Genomic DNA, 20,166 nt, shown 5'->3' with positions numbered 1-20,166 from the left:
GGTGAGAGACCAAGTAGAAGGATGAGACGTCAACATTCAAAGACAAGTACCTAACAATGCTGTGCAAATGAGCCAAATAAATCAGAGTTAATGGCCACTCCTCAAAGACAGCGGTTTCAAAGGTGCAGGTGGGCTCGTCCGGGATTTGAACCCGGGACCTCTCGCACCCAAAGCGGGAATCATACCCCTAGACCAACGAGACACGGAACGCTCCAAAAGCTAGCAAATGCAGAAAGAAGGCTCACAGGGCCGTGAAGATTTCCGAGAAACTCCTCTCTGCCATATCTCCACTGGCTTGGGTAGCCATCAACAAACCAATGTTAAGAAAAATGTCTAGACAAAGGACACGAGGCTTGAGTGAACCTCAGACGGCTGCCCTGCAGCGCGGGCCATCTGAGGAATCTCAAAAAAACACCTCTTTTCAGCGCAAGCGCTCTAAGCCACCGAGTTAAGTGATCGACCGAGTTTAAAGTGCAGACGAGGAACTAAGATCGGCGAGAAGCAGGCTTGAAAACGCAGACACACTGCTAGTTTTACTTGAGGCGGCGTGCGATTGGGGCACGGTTAAAGGAGGCCATTGTAGCACACCCTTTGAAGACACGCTGCCACAGAGAAGGCTCCTCTCTGCTGAGCACTGCCAGTCAAAAGACAGCAGGTTCCACGAGATTTGAACTCGGATCGCTGGATTCAGAGTCCAGAGTGCTAACCGTTACACCATGGAACCAAGCAGAAACAGGGTCGTCTTCCTTCTGATTGCAGTGTAGAACTCAGAAGGAGGCACTGAGAAAAGCAGCTGACCAGCAGTATCAGTATGCTGTCCAAAAGGTCTCCACGCCCCTGTGCCGAAACCCGGATAGAACCAGGGACCTTTAGATCTTCAATCTAACGCCTCAACTGAGCTATTTCGCCTCGTGAGCCAATCTCTAACTGACTGAGCTAACAGCTCAACGCAACGCAAGTCGTAGGTGAGAGACTAAGTAGAAGGACGAGGCGTCAACATTCAAAGACAAGTACCTAACTATGCTGTGCAAATGAGCCAAAGAAACCAGAATGAACTGCCGCTGCTCAAAGCTGCAGTTGGGCTCGTCCGGGATTTGAACCGGGACCTCTCGCACCAAGCGAGAATCATACCCCTAGACCAACGAGCCACAGAATGCTCCATTAGCTAGTAAATGTAGAAAGAAGTCTCACAGGGCCGTGAAGATTTCGAGAAACTCCTTTCTGCCAAATCTCCACTGGCTTGGGTAGCCATCAACAAACCAATGTTAAGAAAAATGTCTAGACAAAGGACACGAGGCTTGAGTGAACCGCAGACGGCTACCCTGCAGCGCTGCCCATCTGAGCCATCTCAAAATGACACCACTTTTCAGCGCAAGCGCTCTAAACCACAGAGTGGTCGACCAAGTTTAAATTGAAGGCGAGGAACTAAGATCGGCGAGTAGCAGGCTTCAAAATGCGCAGACACAGTGCTAGTCTTACTGGAAGGCGGCGTGCGATTGGCCAAGGAAGGCAGAATGGATGGATACTGCTCAAGAAAAGAGTCTCCAAAGAGAGGCGGGCTCATCCGGGATTTGAACCGGGACCTCTCGCACCCTAAGCGAGAATCATACCCCTAGACCAACAAGCCATAGCCCAAAAGGCCTGTATTCCCCAGACCATTTATTTCACCGCTCGATTTACAGAGTCCGCTCAAAAATAGTTGCTGAAAAGGGCTCGTCCGGGATTTGAACCCGGACCTCTCGCACCAAGCGAGAATCATACCCCTAGACCAACGAGCCATAGCCCAAAAGGCCTGTATTCCCCAGACCATTTATTTCACCGCTCGATTTACAGAGTCCGCTCAAAAATAGTTGCTGAAAAGGGCTCGTCCGTGATTTGAACACGGGACCTCTCGCACCCAAAGCGAGAATCATACCCCTAGACCAACGAGCCATAGCCCAAAAGGCCTGTATTCCCCAGACCATTTATTTCACCGCTCGATTTACAGAGTCCGCTCAAAAATAGTTGCTGAAAAGGGCTCGTCCGGGATTTGAACCCGGACCTCTCGCACCAAGCGAGAATCATACCCCTAGACCAACAAGCCATAGCCCAAAAGGCCTGTATTCCCCAGACCATTTATTTCACCGCTCGATTTACAGAGTCCGCTCAAAAATAGTTGCTGAAAAGGGCTCGTCCGGGATTTGAACCCGGACCTCTCGCACCAAGCGAGAATCATACCCCTAGACCAACGAGCCATAGCCCAAAAGGCCTGTATTCCCCAGACCATTTATTTCACCGCTCGATTTACAGAGTCCGCTCAAAAATAGTTGCTGAAAAGGGCTCGTCCGTGATTTGAACACGGGACCTCTCGCACCCTAAGCGAGAATCATACCCCTAGACCAACGAGCCATAGCCCAAAAGGCCTGTATTCCCCAGACCATTTATTTCACCGCTCGATTTACAGAGTCCGCTCAAAAATAGTTGCTGAAAAGGGCTCGTCCGGGATTTGAACCGGGACCTCTCGCACCAAGCGAGAATCATACCCCTAGACCAACGAGCCATAGCCCAAAAGGCCTGTATTCCCCAGACCATTTATTTCACCGCTCGATTTACAGAGTCCGCTCAAAAATAGTTGCTGAAAAGGGCTCGTCCGGGATTTGAACCGGGACCTCTCGCACCCAAAGCGAGAATCATACCCCTAGACCAACGAGCCATAGCCCAAAAGGCCTGTATTCCCCAGACCATTTATTTCACCGCTCGATTTACAGAGTCCGCTCAAAAATAGTTGCTGAAAAGGGCTCGTCCGGGATTTGAACCCGGGACCTCTCGCACCCTAAGCGAGAATCATACCCCTAGACCAACGAGCCACAGAATGCTCCCCTAGCTAGTAAATGTAGAAAGAAGGCTCACAGGGCCGTAAAGATTTCCTAGAAACTCCTTTCTGCCATATCTTCACTGGCTAGGTAGCCATCCCAAACCAATGTTGAGAAAAATGTCAAGGCTTGAGTGAACCGCAGACGGCTACCCTGCAGCGCTGCCCATCTGAGCCATCTCAAAAAAACACCTCTTTTCAGCGCAAGCGCTCTAAGCCACCGAGTTAAGTGATCGACCAAGTTTAAAGTGCAGACGAGGAACTAAGATCGGCGAGAAGCAGACTTCAAAATGCGCAGACACAGTGCTAGTCTTACTGGAAGGCGGCGTGCGATTGGCCAAGGAAGGCAGAATGGAAGGATACTGCTCAAGAAAAGAGTCTCCAAAGAGAGAGGCGGGCTCATCCGGGATTTGAACCCGGACCTCTCGCACCAAGCGAGAATCATACCCCTAGACCAACGAGCCACGGAACGCCCAAAAGCTAGCAAATGCAGAAAGAAGGCTCACAGGGCCGTGAAGATTTCGAGAAACTCCTTTCTGCCATATCTCCACTGGCTAGGTAGCCATCCCAAACCAATGTTGAGAAAAATGTCAAGGATTGAGTGAACTCAGACGGCTGCCCTGCAGCGGGCCATCTGAGGAATCTCAAAAACACCTCTTTTCAGCGCAAGCTCTAAGCCACCGAGTTAAGCAGTCGACCAAGTTTAAAGTGCAGGCGAGGAACTAAGATCGGCGAGAAGCAGGCTTGAAAACGCAGACACACTGCTAGTTTTACTTGAGGCGGCGTGCGATTGGCCCAGAGAAGGCAGCATGGATGGATACTGCTCAAGAAAAGAGGCTCCAAAGACAGAGGCAGGCACGTCCAAGATTTAAACCCCAGACCTCTCTCACCTGAAATGAGAATCATACCCCTAGACCAACAAGCAACTGGTCCCATCGTGCCGGAGGCCGCCTGGCCACTTATTTTCACTGTGCTCGATGCTTCAGTTGCTCATAAATCCTGCCTCTGTAGCTGGCCAGTGCAGAAAGAGGGCTCATGCAACTGGTCGGATTTCTGAGAAACTTGATTTTGCCGTACCTGCACTAGCTTGGCCTGCCTTTGCAGTATAATGTTGATTAAAAAGTCAACAACAAAATACATGAGTTGAATTAAAAGGCAGAAGGCTACATTGCAGCACTGCCACATATATCATGCTGTTTTTGCTGAAGAGAAACTGACTGAGGTCTGTAATGTTTCTCAACAAAAGGTAACGGTGACACCGGTCTGCTCAATTTAGTTCAAAGTTGTTCCTGTTCAGTTTAATGTGTGTTCTAGATTCTTTGGGAACACTCACCAGCTGCGTCCGAAATGGCATACTTCCCTACTATATAGTAGGCAAAAAGCAATAGTCAAGCGAATGAGTATGTTTGAATCCTCAGTATTCATAAAAGAGTATTTGAAAATTGCACTAATTCTAGCAAGAATCAGACGTACGTATACTTAATTTGTGTTCTAATATGCCTACTTACCTACTTTAGAGTAGGAAAAAAAGAGTACATATTGAAAGAAGTATGTTCGAAAACCGCATTATTCATAAAAGAGTAGGCGAGAAATCCCCTGATGTCCTACTGCTTCAGCCCAGATTCTGAAGTGCTCATCGATGGACACTTTTCTATCCCAGAAGCCCACGCAAGAGAGAATATGTCATCATCGAATGTGATAGAGAACAGCGACGAGGGTGTTTACAAATGTGAGTATTACAAACCAAAAACACGGTTCCTTGGGTTAAAATCGAATTTGTTGAGCTACTGTATAGTAAACTTTGAGCTACTGTATAGTAAACTAACGTTACAGTATATTTGTGATTTTTCTGTTAAAACACGTCTTGTGTAAAGCAAACGGGGGAGCTCCATTAAGCACACGCACATCTCCAAAGTGCATTTACATAAACCATAACATCTTAAAGACGATTACTAAATGTGACCCTGGACCACAAAACCAGTCTTAAGTCGCTGGAGTATATTTGTAGCAATAGCCAAAAATACATTGTATGGGTCAAAATGATTGATTTTTCTTTTATGCCAAAAATCATTAGGACATTAAGTAAAGATCATGTTCCATGAAGATATTTTGTAAATTTCCTACCGCATATATATAAAAACTTCATTTTTGATTAGTAATGTGCATTGCTAAGAACTTCATTTGGACAACTTTAAAGGCGATTTTCTCAATATTTCGATTTTTTTGCACCCTCAGATTCCAGATATTCCAATTTTTGTATATCAAAGGAAAGCTTATTTATTCAGCTTTCAGATTATGTATAAATCTCAATTTCGAAAAATTGACCCTTATGACTGGTTTTGTGGTCCAGGGCCAGAAATATGTGTGCTACTATAGTTGAAATCACTGTTGTCAACACTGCTTTAGATGAATAATGTAATTAAAAAAAATCTACATGGAGTAACTAAACATAAGTTATCTATTTCATTTGTCCATTAGCATTGTTGATAAACTGAGGAAAATTTGTGTTGGATAAAAGTTAATACATCAGAAATTACCTCAACATGTAAATATAGTATTTAGCAGATAAATCACAGAGGTGACTTGACTCTTGTCTGGATGTTACAGGGACAGATGAGACACATGAGTGTTTATCTGGTGCAGAGTGACTGATGAAGGAATGCTGCCATCAAAGGCTTTGAGTGAGTACACTACATAAATTAATAAAACATCTTTTAAATCTTATGTTGTAGTTTATTTTAATTGTTTTAATTTCAAACAGAGTTATTTCAGTGCTTTTCTGATTCTTGATTGCTGTACATTTGATGCAGAGGTTTTGTGGTGGAACAGGTGACAGTGGCATTTGTGGAAAAAGAAAAAAAAAGGAAAACCTGAAACAAAAATATTGTCATGAATCCTGTCCATGGACTTCCATCCACTTGCCATCAGAGGTCGCTCTTCCATTACATTGACTCTCACACTAGAGGTCTGCACGGGACTATTTTTTAAGTCCCGCTCCCGCGAGGTTATATCCCGCACCCACCCGCTCCCGCGATATATTCACTCTTTGTTCACCCGCTGTCCGCTTTGAATAATTTTCTTCCCGACCCGACCGTTCCCGCTAAATTTAGATCTCGTTTGCAGAATCACACATTTAAATTTCCTTTACTGAAAGAAAGACAGATAGGCTAACAAATAAAAGTGTAGTCTGCACAAAATTGTATTTGTTATTTTATTCGTCTTGTCAAGAGTCTTTTATTGACAGCAAAATGTTAAACGAATTTTGTGTCTTAAGACACGAAATTCGTTTAACATTTTGCTGCCAACACAGTAGGGAAAAAAAGTGTCAGAGAAAATAAAAATGTACAAAAATTGTATTCCTTATTTTTAATCGTTTTGTCAGGATACAATTCGTTTAACCTTTACAACACAATAGGAACAAGTGTCGCAGAGGGAAACAAAATGCAGGTTGTACAAAAACGGCCTATTATAATTTTATTCGTCTTGTCAAAATACTAAATTCGTTTAACATCTTGCTGTAAACACAGTAGCCTAGGAAAAGTGTCACGGAAGAAAAATAAATAAATTGGACATCTGTCATTTAAAATTTATAGGCTAAGCAAAATATAAACAAAACCGAGTTGAGCGTTCTTCAAGGACAGCGCATCCACACTTTGCTCCATCTTTATTCTGCTCTGTCACTCATCGACAACCTGCCTGTTCTGTCTGCGGGCCATATATTCACTGGTAGGCTAGCCTGCTCTGAGCATCGTTATGCACATGCGCACAGACCTCGCAAATAAAACGAAGCACTGGTTCATGTGTGCAGTGCGTGCATAACAGTCCAGTGCAGGCTGTACAGGTGCTTGAATAAAGTGCAGATATGCTGTTCTGAAAAGATGTCGGGAACGGGATATTGTTAGACCGCCCGCTCCCGTTCAAACTGCACCAGAGTTACCGACCGCAACCGCGTTTTATTCGGGAATTTAATCCCGCGTCGCAAGAAATCTGATCGGGTCAGACAGCCGCGGGAATGCAGACCTCTATCTCACACTACACAGACCATTACATGTCACTACAGTTCCCATCATCCATTGCACTGATTACACACACACAGCTGCATCCAATTAGACACACTTTATAAGCCCTGGGGCCTCATGTATAAAACTCTCCGTAGATTTCATCCTAAAAGTGTACGTACACACAAAATCTAGATTTTGGGTATGCACAAAAGTTTTCAGATTTATAAAAGCATGCGTACGCCAGAAGTTGCGCAAAAATCCCTTTATAAATCCCAGTCAGGGGAAGATTGTGCATACCTGCATCTCCACCCAGTCTCCTCCCAGAAATCACCATATATGGAGCTTACAACGCCTAATTTTATGATACATAACCTCATCTGCATATCACTTCCATGCATATTCCCATCCACATGACACCATGTTTAACACCGTTAAAGGTACAAGAGGTTAAGGAAATATGAGATACGGACTAAATGTCATTTGTGCCACATTAATTTTTATTGCCAAAATCATCCAGAATGTTTTAGAATAGATCAAAATATCCATAAAAACAAAACTGTTTAGTTCTCAGATAAATAACCTATTTTAGAATATACTTGACCTCATTCCACTGAAATAGTATTTCAATAGTTTTAAACAACTCAAATCAAATAAAATGTATGTAGTTTTGCTGAAAAGGTGAACATCTTTTAGCTATTTTTAGTGGAAACAGATAAGCCATTTATTGCAGTGTAAATAATTGTCTGACTTGCGTGTCACTGACAAAGTATTTTAAAAAGGAAACAGGCAAATCTTACGTACCCCACCCCCCCTTCAAATAAAGTGGTATTTTTCATAATGTTGTGGAGATGCCTTCATACGACATCAACACCTTTGTGCTGCTGCGGTTGTACAGTAGCTATTCAAACCAGACAATAGACCGTTCGACCACCGAATCCAGCAGTGTCCGCCATGATATCGAATTAAGTGTGCATCATTGATCATTGTTCTCGCTAAAAAATTTCTCATAACATGATATCTGCAGATTAGTTCAAATATTAATTGTTATAGCACTCATTGCTGTCATTAAAAGATAGCATGCCACAGGAAAAGTGATTAAGCACATCAACTACAAATATGTCTAAATTAATATAATTTTGGTTTAACTTCTGTGTAATGACTTTGTGCAATTTCAGTGCTTATCTCCATTAATGAGAGTGGAATATTTAAATGTAATTGTGTATATCGAAATGAAAACAGTTTAAAATCCTTGTTTAATTCATTACTCCAGGAAAAAGAGTGTGTACGCACAGTCAAAAGCATCCGTACGGTGCACACATATTTACGCCAAGTTTATTTTTTATAAATCCAGATACGTGCAAAAACAGCGTACGCACAAAATGGGCATAGAAATATATAAAATATATGTATAAAAGCAACATTTATACATGAGGCCCCTGGACAACGATCAGATCGTTGAGTATTGTTCTGCGTTTATCATTCTCCTAGTGGTAGCTGCTTTACGGAGCCATTCCGTGTCTCCCGTGTTAAAGTTTAGTTTAGACTTGTTCATTCCCAAAGTTTATAGCCTGCCTTGTATTTTTCTCTCACCTTGTGCTTTGGACTCTGTTTGCCCCTGCCTGGACTATTACCGTGTATTTGGATTATCTCATTTTGTTTTGCCCCCCTGGATTATGTTTGCCGCCAGTCGACCCCTGTTCACTGGACTGCTTTTGTGTTTTGCCTGTGCCATACCTGATTGCTGGTGTTTTGACCCTGCCTGTGTTTCTTGACTACGTCTCTGTCTAATAAAGCTTGCAAATGGATCCGCACGTCTCTCATCTCATTCACCCTGTTACAAATATAAAGTAAGAATTCATTTTGTCACTTCTAATACAGAAATCCTGTTACGTCCCAGGACATTACTTTTTATTGTTTTCTGGTAAATGTGTGGCGTGGTTGTGTGCCCTGTGTTGTGCTTGGTGTCTCTCTCTCTCTCTCTCTTTCTCGGGCTTCCGGTTTCCGGTTTCCGTTGGTGTGAGTGATTGAGTGGATGTGGATGGAGAGCTAGCGTCTTGCTTTGTTTGTGGTACACAGTTGTGGTGAGATTTTTTCCTTCTTTCACATGTATGAAAGGCAGGTAAGACATCATTTATTGTTTTTTCTTTTCTGATTACGGTGGAGAAGTGTGTTGGTAGTATTGTTTGAAAGTTCGCGGGTAATGGCGTCCGGTGTGACGCCGCCGCTGTCCATTGGACATGGGGTTAGGTTTATCACGGATCCTGGGGTCACGATGGAAGAGGCTTTGCTTGCGGTAGGCGAACAGGTTGGCCATGACAATATATCTTATGCATCTCGGATGAATAAAGCTACTGTTGTTTTTTTGAAACAACAGTGGTTTATGCTTTGATTGAAAGTGGAGTTTTTGTCGATGATATATTTGTTCAAGTTTCGCCATTATCTGTTCCCTCAACAAGAGTAGTTATTTCAGGTGTTCCACCTTTTATTCCTAATGAATTGATTGAACAGGAATTGCGTAGGTTTGGAAAATCTGCAAGCGGTTTTAAGACGGTGACTCTCGGTTGTAAAGATGCCCGTTTAAAACATGTAATCTCGCTTAGGAGGCAAGTGTTTATGTTTTTAGATGCTCCGACACAGTCTTTGGATGTTTCATTTAAGATAAAGCATGGAGGAGGATACTACACTGTGTATGCTAGTTCAGGTAGTATTACATGTTTTGAATGCGGGGATGTGGGACATAAGCGTCTTAATTGCCCTCATAGACAATAAGTGGAACGTGCAGAGAGACCTATTGAACAACCTGATGAAGTTGATGGTCAAAGAGCTATAGCTTCCAGCAGCAATTCTGTTTCTCAGGGTGAAAGAATGTTAAGCATGGTTCATGAGGTGGTAGAGACTAATAGTGAAAATGAGTAGGGCTGATGGGCTTTTAGAGCATCCAGTTCTCGTTGATAAAGCTGGAGGGAGTTCAAAAGATGTTGAAAATACAGGAGAAACATTAAATGCAAGTAGGGACATGGGTAAAAGTATGCCTGTTTTGCAGGATGTTGTTGTAGAAGATAACCAGAAGGATGTAGAAAGTGTGTCAATTGAGAAAAATCAAGTAGAAAGTGATGCTGAAGAAATGGAACAGGACGAGTCAGATGGAGAAAGTTTTGATGGGGTAAACAGGTCGAGAGATCTGTACTCTTTGGAGGAAATTAATAATTTTCTCGATGAAACTTTTGGACAGTCTATTAAGGTTGAGGATTTTTTTGCTGACACAGAAAAATGTATTAGGTCAGCTGCAATTTTGCAAAAGATGGTCGGTTTTGATTTGTTGGATGAAAGGAAGAGGTACCGTTTGAGGAAACATGTCACTGCATTAAAAAAGGTCTCCAAGGCAAGTAAAACTAGAAAATGTAAGAAAGGTTTAGGAAAAAATAAGTGATGTCTGTCTTGATCATGTTGCACAGTTTGTGTCTCTTTTTTTTCTATCTGTCCTTTTTTCTCTTTTTCTCTATGGGGAGTTTAAGAGTAGGATCTTTAAACATAAATGGTGGAAGGGACAGGCAGAAGAGAGAATTGGTAAAGGAGATAGTCCATACGAACAAACTTGATGTTATTTTTCTCCAGGAAACACATAGCACTATAAAGGATGAAGTTGAGTGGGGTTTATTTTAGGAGGGGGGGGGGGTCAACTTTTTTTAAATCATGGGAGTAATGTTAGTGGAGGGGTAGCTGTGCTTTTCTCTAATAGTTTAAAAATGAAGATTTTAAATTCTTGTGAGTTAGTTAAAGGTCGAGGTTTAATGGTTAAAGTTAATATAGAGGGTTCAATTTATTGTTTTATTAATATTTATGCACCTAATATTGGGAATGAAAGAATTGATTTTTTTCATAATATAAAGGAAAGTCTTGAACAAAGTGTTTGTGATTATTTTATTTTAGGTGGAGACTGGAATTGTACTGTTGATTTCAATATTGATAGGATTAGCGAAGAGCCTCATTTACAATCCAGTAAAAACCTAAAAAAGTTATTACTTCATTTTGGTTTAATAGATGCATGGAGAATTAAATTTCCAAATGTAAAACAATATACATGGGTGAAGGTTGTGGATGGAAGAGTGAGTGCAGCCAGATTAGATAGATTTTATTTGTCACAAGGGCTTAGATCTAAGTTAATTGATAGCTCTATTAGACCAGTTGGTTTCTCTGATCATCATCTTATTACTGTGACTTTTCTCTTAAAGCAAGAATTTAATAGATCTCAGTGGCATTTTAATAACAAACTACTGCAAGATGATGTTTTTTGTGAGAACTTTAAGATTTTTTGGGATAAGTGGAAAGCTAAAAAAAGTTCATTTGAGTCTTTAAATCAGTGGTGGGAAATTGCGAAGGCTCAAATTAGAATTTTTTGTCAACAATATACCTCTTTCTCTTCTGTTATGTTAAAACAGGCTATAGAGGAGGTTGAGCGGGCCATAAGACGCATTGAAAATAACTTTTTAAATGGAGAAGAGACTGGAAATAATAATGAATTGCATGCAAAAAAGTTGGAGTTGAGGACCTTGTTGCAAGAAAAAGTGAAAGGTGCACTTGTGAGGTCACGATATATTCAATTAAAAGATATGGATGCCTCAAGTACTTTCTTTTTCAACTTGGAGAAGACTTCTGTGAAGGATCAGAGCATGTCATGTCTAAAATGTTCAGATGGTCATGTAACAACAGATGGAGCGGAAATGAGGAGATGCGCTATGGACTTCTATACAAAGTTGTATGACAAGGAACAATGTGATGAGCAGTGTGTTCAGGATATCTTAGAAGGTCTTCCTCAGCTTTGTGAAACGGAACAAGCTGAACTGTATAAGGAAATAAGTTTGGAAGAACTTACTATTGCTGTTAATCAATTGGCATCTGGACGTGCACCTGGAATAGATGGACTCACTATTGACTTTTATAAACATTTCTGGGCGGTTATTGGACCTGATTTGCATAAGGTTTTAATGAGCTCGTATGATGACAATGTACTCCCAGCCTCCTGTAGAAGAGCTGTTCTAACATTACCTCCTAAAAAGGGAGATTTAATGGAATTTAAGAACTGGAGACCTGTTGCTCTTTTGTGTACTGATTATAAAGTTCTCTCTAGAGCCTTGTCTAATAGGTTAAAGCCTTATATAGGCTTACTTGTACGTATGGATCAGACCTATTGCATTCCAGATCGTACTATAATGGATAATTTGCTTTTAATGAGAGATGTGATGGATGTGTGTAATGTGTATAACCAAAGTGTTGGAATTTTATCGATAGAATAGATCATGAATTTTTGTTTTCTGTGTTCAAAGCTTTTGGGTTTGGAGAAAAGTTTATTGCATGGGTGAGTCTTCTTTATAGTAATGCTTCTTGTATGATCAAGGTGGGAGAGGGCCTTAGTCGACCAATACTAGTAAAAAGGGGAATAAGGCAAGGCTGCCCTATTTCTGGACAGCTTTATTCACTATCTGTTGAACCTCTTTTGTGTTTTTTAAGAAAGCATTTGGCTGGTTTTTGTTTACCAGGCTGTATAACTGATTCTCCTTTAGTTGTATCGGCTTATGCAGATGATCTTAATATTTTTGTGAAAAATGAAGAAGATATACATATAATTATAAAGGCTTTGAAGTGTTATGAGAAGGCTTCTTCATCAAAGGTTAATTGGGATAAAAGTGAGGTTTTAAAAGTGGGGCAGTGGAGAGAGGAAAATATACCTTGTCTACCTGGTGGTTTGAAGTGGGGAAGTAATGGTATAAAGATTTTGGGTGTTTTCCTTGGCACACAACAATTCCAAGAAAAGAATTGGGAAGGGGTAAAGGAGAAGGTATGTGCAAAAATTTCTAAATGGAGATGGTTGCTTCCTCAGATGTCGTATAGAGGACGTGTCTTAGTAATCAATAATTTGGTTGCTTCTATGCTTTGGCATAAAGCTATGGTTTTAAATCCAATCAAAGGCACTGATTACAAGTGTGCAGAAGATAATTCTGGACTTTTTTTGGTCAGGGTATCATTGGATTAGAGCTGCTGCCCTATATCTCCCACTTTGTGAGGGAGGTCAGGGACTTGTTAATTTATCTTCCCGGATAAGGGCCTTTAGACTAAAAACTGTACAAAGATTTTTGTATGGAAATGGATTGAGATGGCATGAAACTGCAAAATTGCTTTTACAGAAGGTAGGGAGGTTGGGTTATAGTAAGCAATTTTTTTTGCTGAAACTTGAAGAGGCACAAGTCACAGGTTTAACATCTTTTTATGATTCAGTTTTGCAGGCGTGGCAAATTTAGAAAGTATCCAGAGATCCCAGTGTTTTACCTGGTATGTGGATCTTTGAAGAGCCACTTTTTTATAATGATTTCCTACAGGTAAATTCTTTAAACTCTGCTAGTTTGCGTTCAGCATTGAGAGAGGCTGGTTGTACAAAGTTAGGCCATCTTTTAAACGCTATGCGTTCATCTCTTGTTGAATTACGGCAATTGGCAAATATAAGATCTGAAAGATTGATGAAAAGGATTGTGGTAGAAGTTTGTGAATCATTGCCACAGTCATTAAGAGAGTTTGTTGAAGATCATGATATGGTTAATCAGTGGGAGGATGGGGGTGAATATATTTTCCCATATCTTGATATCTCTCTAACTGTGAGTGAACGATTTGGGTTAGAAGATGGTTTTCTCTCTTTTACTAATTTAAATCTGGGTTCTTTTGAAGAGTTGGGTAAGAAGGAGGCTTATATACTGTGTGTGAAAGTGCTCCATAGCAGAGCTTTTGAAGGAATGAAAACATCAAAGTGGTTTGATTTTTTTGGTCCTGATCAGCAAGTGAAAGGTTGTTGGCGATCTTTGTATAAGATGCCTATTGATAAACGGACAGGAGATCTTTAATGGAGAATAGTCCATGGGGCTATAGCTACCAATAAACATGTAGCCCATTTAGATTCTACTCAAGGAGTGGAATGTCCGTTTTGTATTCAAGATGAAACTTTGGTGCATTTGTTTTGTGGTTGTGGTAGATTGGGGGTGTTATTTAATTTGTTAAAACAGTGGTGTTTGAATTTGACATTTGACATTTGACATTTATGCATTTAGCAGACGCTTTTATCCAAAGCGACTTACATTGCATTCAAGTTACAGTTTTTACATTTTATCAGCTCTTGCTTTCCCTGGGAATTTGGGAGAATGTTTTTCTTTTCCTTTATTTATTTTTGGACCAAGGTATTCTGTTAAGAAAAAACAAAAACATATTTTGATGAATTTTGTTTTTGGAGTAGCTAAACTTTCTATATGCCTTTCCAGAAAAAATCAAATTCAGAACAAAGGGTCAAAAGACGTTTATGAGGTTTTCCGGGGATTGTTAGAAGCTCGACTCAGAATTGAGTATGTTTATTATAAATTAATCAACAATTTACAGACTTTTGTTGAAAAATGGTCTGTTGGAAATGTTTTGTGTGTTGTTGATAGTGATGGAGAGTTGGCTTTATCTTTTTAATATTTCAAAGATTGTGTAAAGTTGATGTAATAATGATGATGATATTTATAAATTATTAAATATGGAATAAAAGTGTGTTTTAAATCTCAAAATCTCTCTCTCTCTCTCTCAGGTTGAATCACCATCACCTGTAGCTCGTTATCAGAGCATGCCTGTGGCTGAGAGTGGAGTATATATGGCAGTCCGGTGTTTGCTTCCCAGAGACATACTTCTCCCCTGCTCCAGACTGAACACTTGTTGGATTGTTGCTTGTCCTCAGATTTTGAGTTGTATATTAGCAAGTGGCTAATAGTGTTCCTGTTGTGAGCTATGTGTCTGGAGACAATATTTGACACCGTTTTTGCTTTGTTGAAGAGCCTAAGATAAGTGATATTATTTTCCTGTATATTGGGTGAGTTAAAAGGGAAGCTGTAGGGAGAGAGTGCCTTTTTCTTTGAATACTACTTTCATCCCTGTTTTTGGTTCAGTTAGGGAGTTAAGGGAAGTTTTGTTTATTTATCTTTTCTTTTGGGCATTTGAGGCAAGTTAGCTGCTTCTAAAATTAGTTAGTTAATAGTTTTGTTTGTTATTTTAGGCCTTGCTCTCTCCTGAGCCATTGCTCCCTATATCTTTGTTAAACTGATTGTCCTTTTTCTTTGTAAATAAACCTCTCGTCTATCTCTCTCTATCTATCTATCTATCTATCTATCTCTGAATTGTTGTCTTCACTCTGGGACAGAGGACTGAAGTGTGTTTTGGCTGGTTTCTCTTTAATTTTATGCTTTTTCCTTTGTTACTTCCCCTCACAATCCCCTAGACAGGAGGGGAACGTAACAATCCTCAGAGAGCCCAGAGCTAGTGAGAGCATCTTTAGAAAGGCCAAAAGATGCTGAGGATGTGAATTTTGGTCAAGTTTGTCCTGCTGGTTTCTGTTTCAGAAGCTTCAAAAGCATCATCAAATAATGTCATGAAGCTTCTGAAAGTCAGGCTCCATTGACTGTTGTATGAACAGAAACCAGCAAAACAAACTTGACCAAAATCACCTTTTGTGTTCAGAGAAAACATAGACACAGACAGTGTGGTCCAGGGGCATCATCATGGTCTTCCTCATCCTCTCTGTGTGCTCGGGCAAGGACAGCCTCGATGTCCCTTTCCCATCCGATCAGATTCCAGTCTGACTTCAGCAATGAGGGTTGTGATGGACGGTACAGCTTATAGCCTACTGCTATTAAAAAAGTTAAGTTTTGCATGTAATGGAAAAGTTATTTTTTTATTATTTAGCCTATTATATTTCCTTTTTTTTTTTTTTTTTTTTTTTTATAAAGTTAATTTAGAAAATAGTTTGGAGCAATTTTTGTTCGCTAAACGTAGGCTTTTTTTTTTTTTTTTCACAGCATACCTTTGATCAATTTAGCCTTCTCAAATCAACACGACTTGCCTAAAATAAAATCTATAGATATAAAACAGTTCAAGCATATCACAAAGTTAGTTTAAATGTTTAACCCATATACGTGCGCTGTTAGACAGTTTGTGTGGAGAGGAGTTAAAGCATGCTTTTATATGACATGGAGGCGCGCCAGCACGGTCACCTGCATTTGTTTTCTTACAGTAGAAACAAATTAAAATACGCCTTAGTTTTTGCTCATAAAGGTAAGGAGTAATATATATAATTCTGAGCTGTAAAGGGTCAACCTTTATTTGTTAAATATGCTTACATTCACAATATCAACAAAATTTGTGCTTTTATAAAATTAATAGGAAAACAGTAGGCCTATGCGCTTTCTGTCTTCAACAAGAGCACTTCACAATTATGAACCGAAACTCAGCGAATTGACTCACAGATATGATAAACATATATACAGAAAGCTTTAAATTACTATTTTAAAACGAAATCATTCAAATTGAAAACAAAAACTCTTTCATTATGTAACGGTAAAGATGCATTTTTCTCTAAAGGCACGTCCAATGAGGAGATGGAGAGTAATTTATTTTTCATCGCCGTCTAAAATAGGCTATAAAAATAAGGAAAAGCCTAAAACGGGCCCGATTATAATTTGCGTTTTATTTTATAATTGTAGCCTATATAAAATTAAAAAATAAAACAAATTGTAATGGTAGGATATGTAAAACTTTGTCCAATAATTGTATAGCCGCTTTTTTTCTGGTTTCATGTTGCTCTTTTCTGAATACCTTAAAATGTAAAGAATTTGCTGCAACGCAGTTTTCTCTGATATGTGAATCAGGATATTTATTGGCCTATTTTTTATTCCATGCAACAAATGATTGAAATACCGCTTTAAAATTAATTTATTGCGTTCCAGATGCTTTTAAATAACTTTTCACTATAAATTTTACGGGTAGCTTGAATGTAAAACATTGTCATGAATTCGCTGTATTCCCATTTGTAAAATAGCTAAATTAATTGTTGTAGTCTATAACCCGATCTCATGAAAGTGTGTGTATATAGCACGGTTTTTTTGTTTCTATTTGGAGTAGTATTTATACAGAGTAATTGAATTTGCTGTGCAAAAGACTGAATAATTAATGGAAGGAAGACAGGACATCACATAATTCACTGCTGAAATGTTTACGGGGCAAATCTCAGGTCAACCCAAGCGCACATGGTACGCACAGTGCCTACAGCCGTACACCAGCAGGCGCCACTGAAGCATATGTTAGTTTAATTGTTTAACCTACTGTATATAAATGTGCGCTGTTAGACGCATATCCAGTCGTTTGAGAGTGGAAGCTTAACGCGCGCTCTGCAGAAGGCGCCAGCACCATCACATGCATTTTTTTCTAGACATGATAAAAATATATCAATAGAAAGCTTTAAATTACTACTTTAAAATGAAATAATTAAACAATTATTAGAAGATATAAACTCTTTCATTAAGTTATGTAATCCGTAAAGATGCATTTTTCTCTAAAAGCACGTCTAATGAGGAGATGGATGTCTAAAATATGGAAGAGCCTAAAAAAGGCCCGTTTATAATTTACGTTTTTATTTTATAATTCTATGCATTTAAAAAATAAAACAAATTCAAATTCTAAAATCAGTATCTTATGTTTCTCAACTACTTTCTCAATTTCAAACTAAACTGAACAGTTCTCTGCGTGCATCTCTCTCAACACACACACAGGAATTAGGCAACCGCATTCCTCTCCGAAAGACAAGAGAGCACGACCATCTCGTGGCACGCATGGTTGGATGTACCTAAAAGAAAGAAACATCTCCATTCGATAAGAAATTTGGTATATGTTATATAACAGCCTGTTAAATAACAACCATGCGTTATTAACTGGCGGTATATCACTGTGTTATGGCGAGCGCTCGTTGCCGCTGTTAGTTCACTCTTGGAGCTCGTGCACAATTCTCATCTTCACACAGACTATCGAGTAAAAAAAAAAAACTATACAAAAGTAGATTAGAACCCGAATCCTCAGAATTACTTGACAAAAAAAAAAAAAATCCTTTAAATCCTGCTCTGTTTTTACTCCGCCACATATTTTCCCTTTACCATAACCGTAAATTAACCATGGTTTTGCTATGCTAACTATAGTTTAACAATGGCATTTGTAGTAAAACTGTGTTTATACAAATGGTAATCAATACGCCAAAAAAAAAGAGCCCTGAATGAAAAACATGATTACAACACTTTTTCAATAAAACCATGGTCAAATCTCTAACCCCCATGCTGTCCAATGGTCCCACACACACATATTATATATATATATATATATATAAAAAAAAAACCTTGAATGCAAACATTTGTTCTAAAATATAGCTTAAAGAACAGTTTAAAAAAATGTGGTCTGCTCTCCTATAAGTTCACAGGGCTGTGTGCAGTTGCTGGCGTTAGGCAAAAGACATTGATCACATTCTGAATATTAGTCTACTGTAAAATTAGCTGTCTTACAGTTTTTGTCAGTCGCTTTGGTGCATTTCTCAAATCAATCTCAATATTTGCAAAGAAGTGTGTGCATTTCTCAAAACATTTTTTACAAACAGCACCACACAATGGATTAACTGCAAAAGCCTGTAATTTACTCAATCTTTAGTTCATCTCTCAAAAGTAAGTGAGTTTTTATTTGCACTTCACTTTTATCCAAATGAACAGAACTTTTTGCACAGCATTTATCAATGGGACATGCAATTATTATGCAATGCTATATAACCAAGAAATAATGTGTTAGCATATTTCTGCTTCAAATGTTATGCGTAGGTAACAGTGAGTGTTGGTTTCAGACAATTTGTTATTAAAGTGCGATATTCTGCACCGCATTCATACTGACTTTTATTCTGCCTGACAGAATTTAAAGCCTGTACTGAAGGCGGAGCAATTTAGCCAATCAGATGAAAGGGGCGTTTCAGTGCCGCCCACGTGTGCGAATGAAATATCGAAGCTATAAACCGATCTGTGAAGCGCAAACGAAACATGAGAAATCAAGCCAAAATCTCGTTTTCCGTTTGTTAAATTAAACAAAAATACGAACAAACGAGCCGTCTTCTCATTTCTCGTTATTCCGTTCCAAATAAGAAATGAAATGATCAAAACGTACACGGACCCTGTTACCATAGCAACAAAAATAAGGTATTCGGCTTCGGGCACACCCCTGATGTGGATGAACAATTTTGCACATAAAATTAAGAAATAACATATTCAAGAGATATCAAAAAAAATCATCTTTTAAGGATTAAACTGTGAGTTATATTAGAGTTAAAAATATAAAAACTTAAATCAACCCACAATTTATTGGTTATACTACAATCACAAGGGCAGCTGTTTCTTCAACAAGACCAAAAATTAGCACATTTTAAACCTGTTGCGCTTGTTATAACTAGGGATGGGTACCGAAACCCGGTATTAAATCGGTCTCGGGGCTAAATTATGAAAGACCGGAGTATCGATAAGCTCTGACGTTATCGGTTCTGCTGTCGGTACTGGAGAAATCAAGAAAACACACATACATTTATTGTTACTATATATACACATTATTTTGTAAATTATATTTCACCAGAGTTGCCAGCTGTTTTTATGTGCAATAATATTCAAACATCTGTCTATGATACATTTTTGCTATTTGCAATTCAGAAACGAGAACGCGCTTACGCGGAGGAGTTTCAGCACGTGCAACATGAAAGCCCTGTTTAATTATGATAGAAGAGAGAACTAACTATTCAAACATCTGCTTATGCTTTAGGCCTGTAGCTGTTATATTAAGCTTAGTTTATTTTATTTTATTTTTCGATTTTGGCTTCTAAGTATTATAGCCGTGTTTCTTCTAGCACAACTTCCTTCCCTTTACAGCGGTGCGCATTCGTTCCTCCCTAACCAAAACTTAACGTCAGAATCAGCTCAATCGGTGATTATTGTAAAATGCTGTCTTTACTGCTGCTACATTGCGGGACATGTTTGATAATAAAACGTTGAAAGCACAATCAGCGCGAGAGACGCTGTTCCCCAGGATGAAATGTGTGTGCGCGCCGCGCTCCAAAACGGACAAGCAGATTACACTTTGAGCTTCAGGCGCATCCAAACGATCAAATGCACACAAAATGTCAAAATGGCCAGCTACGAGAGTATTCACTTAAACACAGTTTATGTCTTAAGTGGACGAGATCAGTTGGGAGAAAATCCGATGTGTGTCAATATTTTGTCTTAAAGTGACAGACTGGTGCTTGGGCCATCAATGTTAAATAACAAAATGCAAAGAGAAAATCACCCACAGCTCTTAATCTGAATAACGTTATAGCTTTAATAAGCATTAATCTATCAATACATACAGTGAAAATTATGCAGTGTTATTTTACACTTTAATTTTTTTGTTTTACGTTTG

At 39.4% G+C, this 20,166-nt stretch overlaps 7 non-coding genes across 7 annotated transcripts; all 7 read right to left on the bottom strand.

Moving 5' to 3' along the window:
• Window positions 1–1,709: 1,709 nt before the first annotated feature.
• On the bottom strand, window positions 1,710–1,778 carry trnap-ugg (transfer RNA proline (anticodon UGG)). The gene has a single exon. It is a non-coding gene; the product is annotated as a tRNA-Pro (tRNA).
• An 82-nt stretch (window positions 1,779–1,860) lies between these two features.
• On the bottom strand, window positions 1,861–1,932 carry trnap-ugg (transfer RNA proline (anticodon UGG)). Its single transcript has one exon. It is a non-coding gene; the product is annotated as a tRNA-Pro (tRNA).
• A 233-nt stretch (window positions 1,933–2,165) lies between these two features.
• Window positions 2,166–2,234, bottom strand: trnap-ugg (transfer RNA proline (anticodon UGG)). Its single transcript has one exon. It is a non-coding gene; the product is annotated as a tRNA-Pro (tRNA).
• An 82-nt stretch (window positions 2,235–2,316) lies between these two features.
• trnap-agg (transfer RNA proline (anticodon AGG)) lies at window positions 2,317–2,388 on the bottom strand. Its single transcript has one exon. It is a non-coding gene; the product is annotated as a tRNA-Pro (tRNA).
• Window positions 2,389–2,621: 233 nt separating this feature from the next.
• On the bottom strand, window positions 2,622–2,692 carry trnap-ugg (transfer RNA proline (anticodon UGG)). Its single transcript has one exon. It is a non-coding gene; the product is annotated as a tRNA-Pro (tRNA).
• An 82-nt stretch (window positions 2,693–2,774) lies between these two features.
• trnap-agg (transfer RNA proline (anticodon AGG)) lies at window positions 2,775–2,846 on the bottom strand. The gene has a single exon. It is a non-coding gene; the product is annotated as a tRNA-Pro (tRNA).
• A 400-nt stretch (window positions 2,847–3,246) lies between these two features.
• trnap-ugg (transfer RNA proline (anticodon UGG)) lies at window positions 3,247–3,315 on the bottom strand. The gene has a single exon. It is a non-coding gene; the product is annotated as a tRNA-Pro (tRNA).
• Window positions 3,316–20,166: the final 16,851 nt, after the last annotated feature.

Source organism: Onychostoma macrolepis, chromosome 11, assembly GCF_012432095.1.
Source record: "Onychostoma macrolepis isolate SWU-2019 chromosome 11, ASM1243209v1, whole genome shotgun sequence".
Taxonomy (NCBI): Eukaryota; Metazoa; Chordata; class Actinopteri; order Cypriniformes; family Cyprinidae; genus Onychostoma; species Onychostoma macrolepis.
This window is presented reverse-complemented; position numbering and strand designations above follow the sequence as displayed.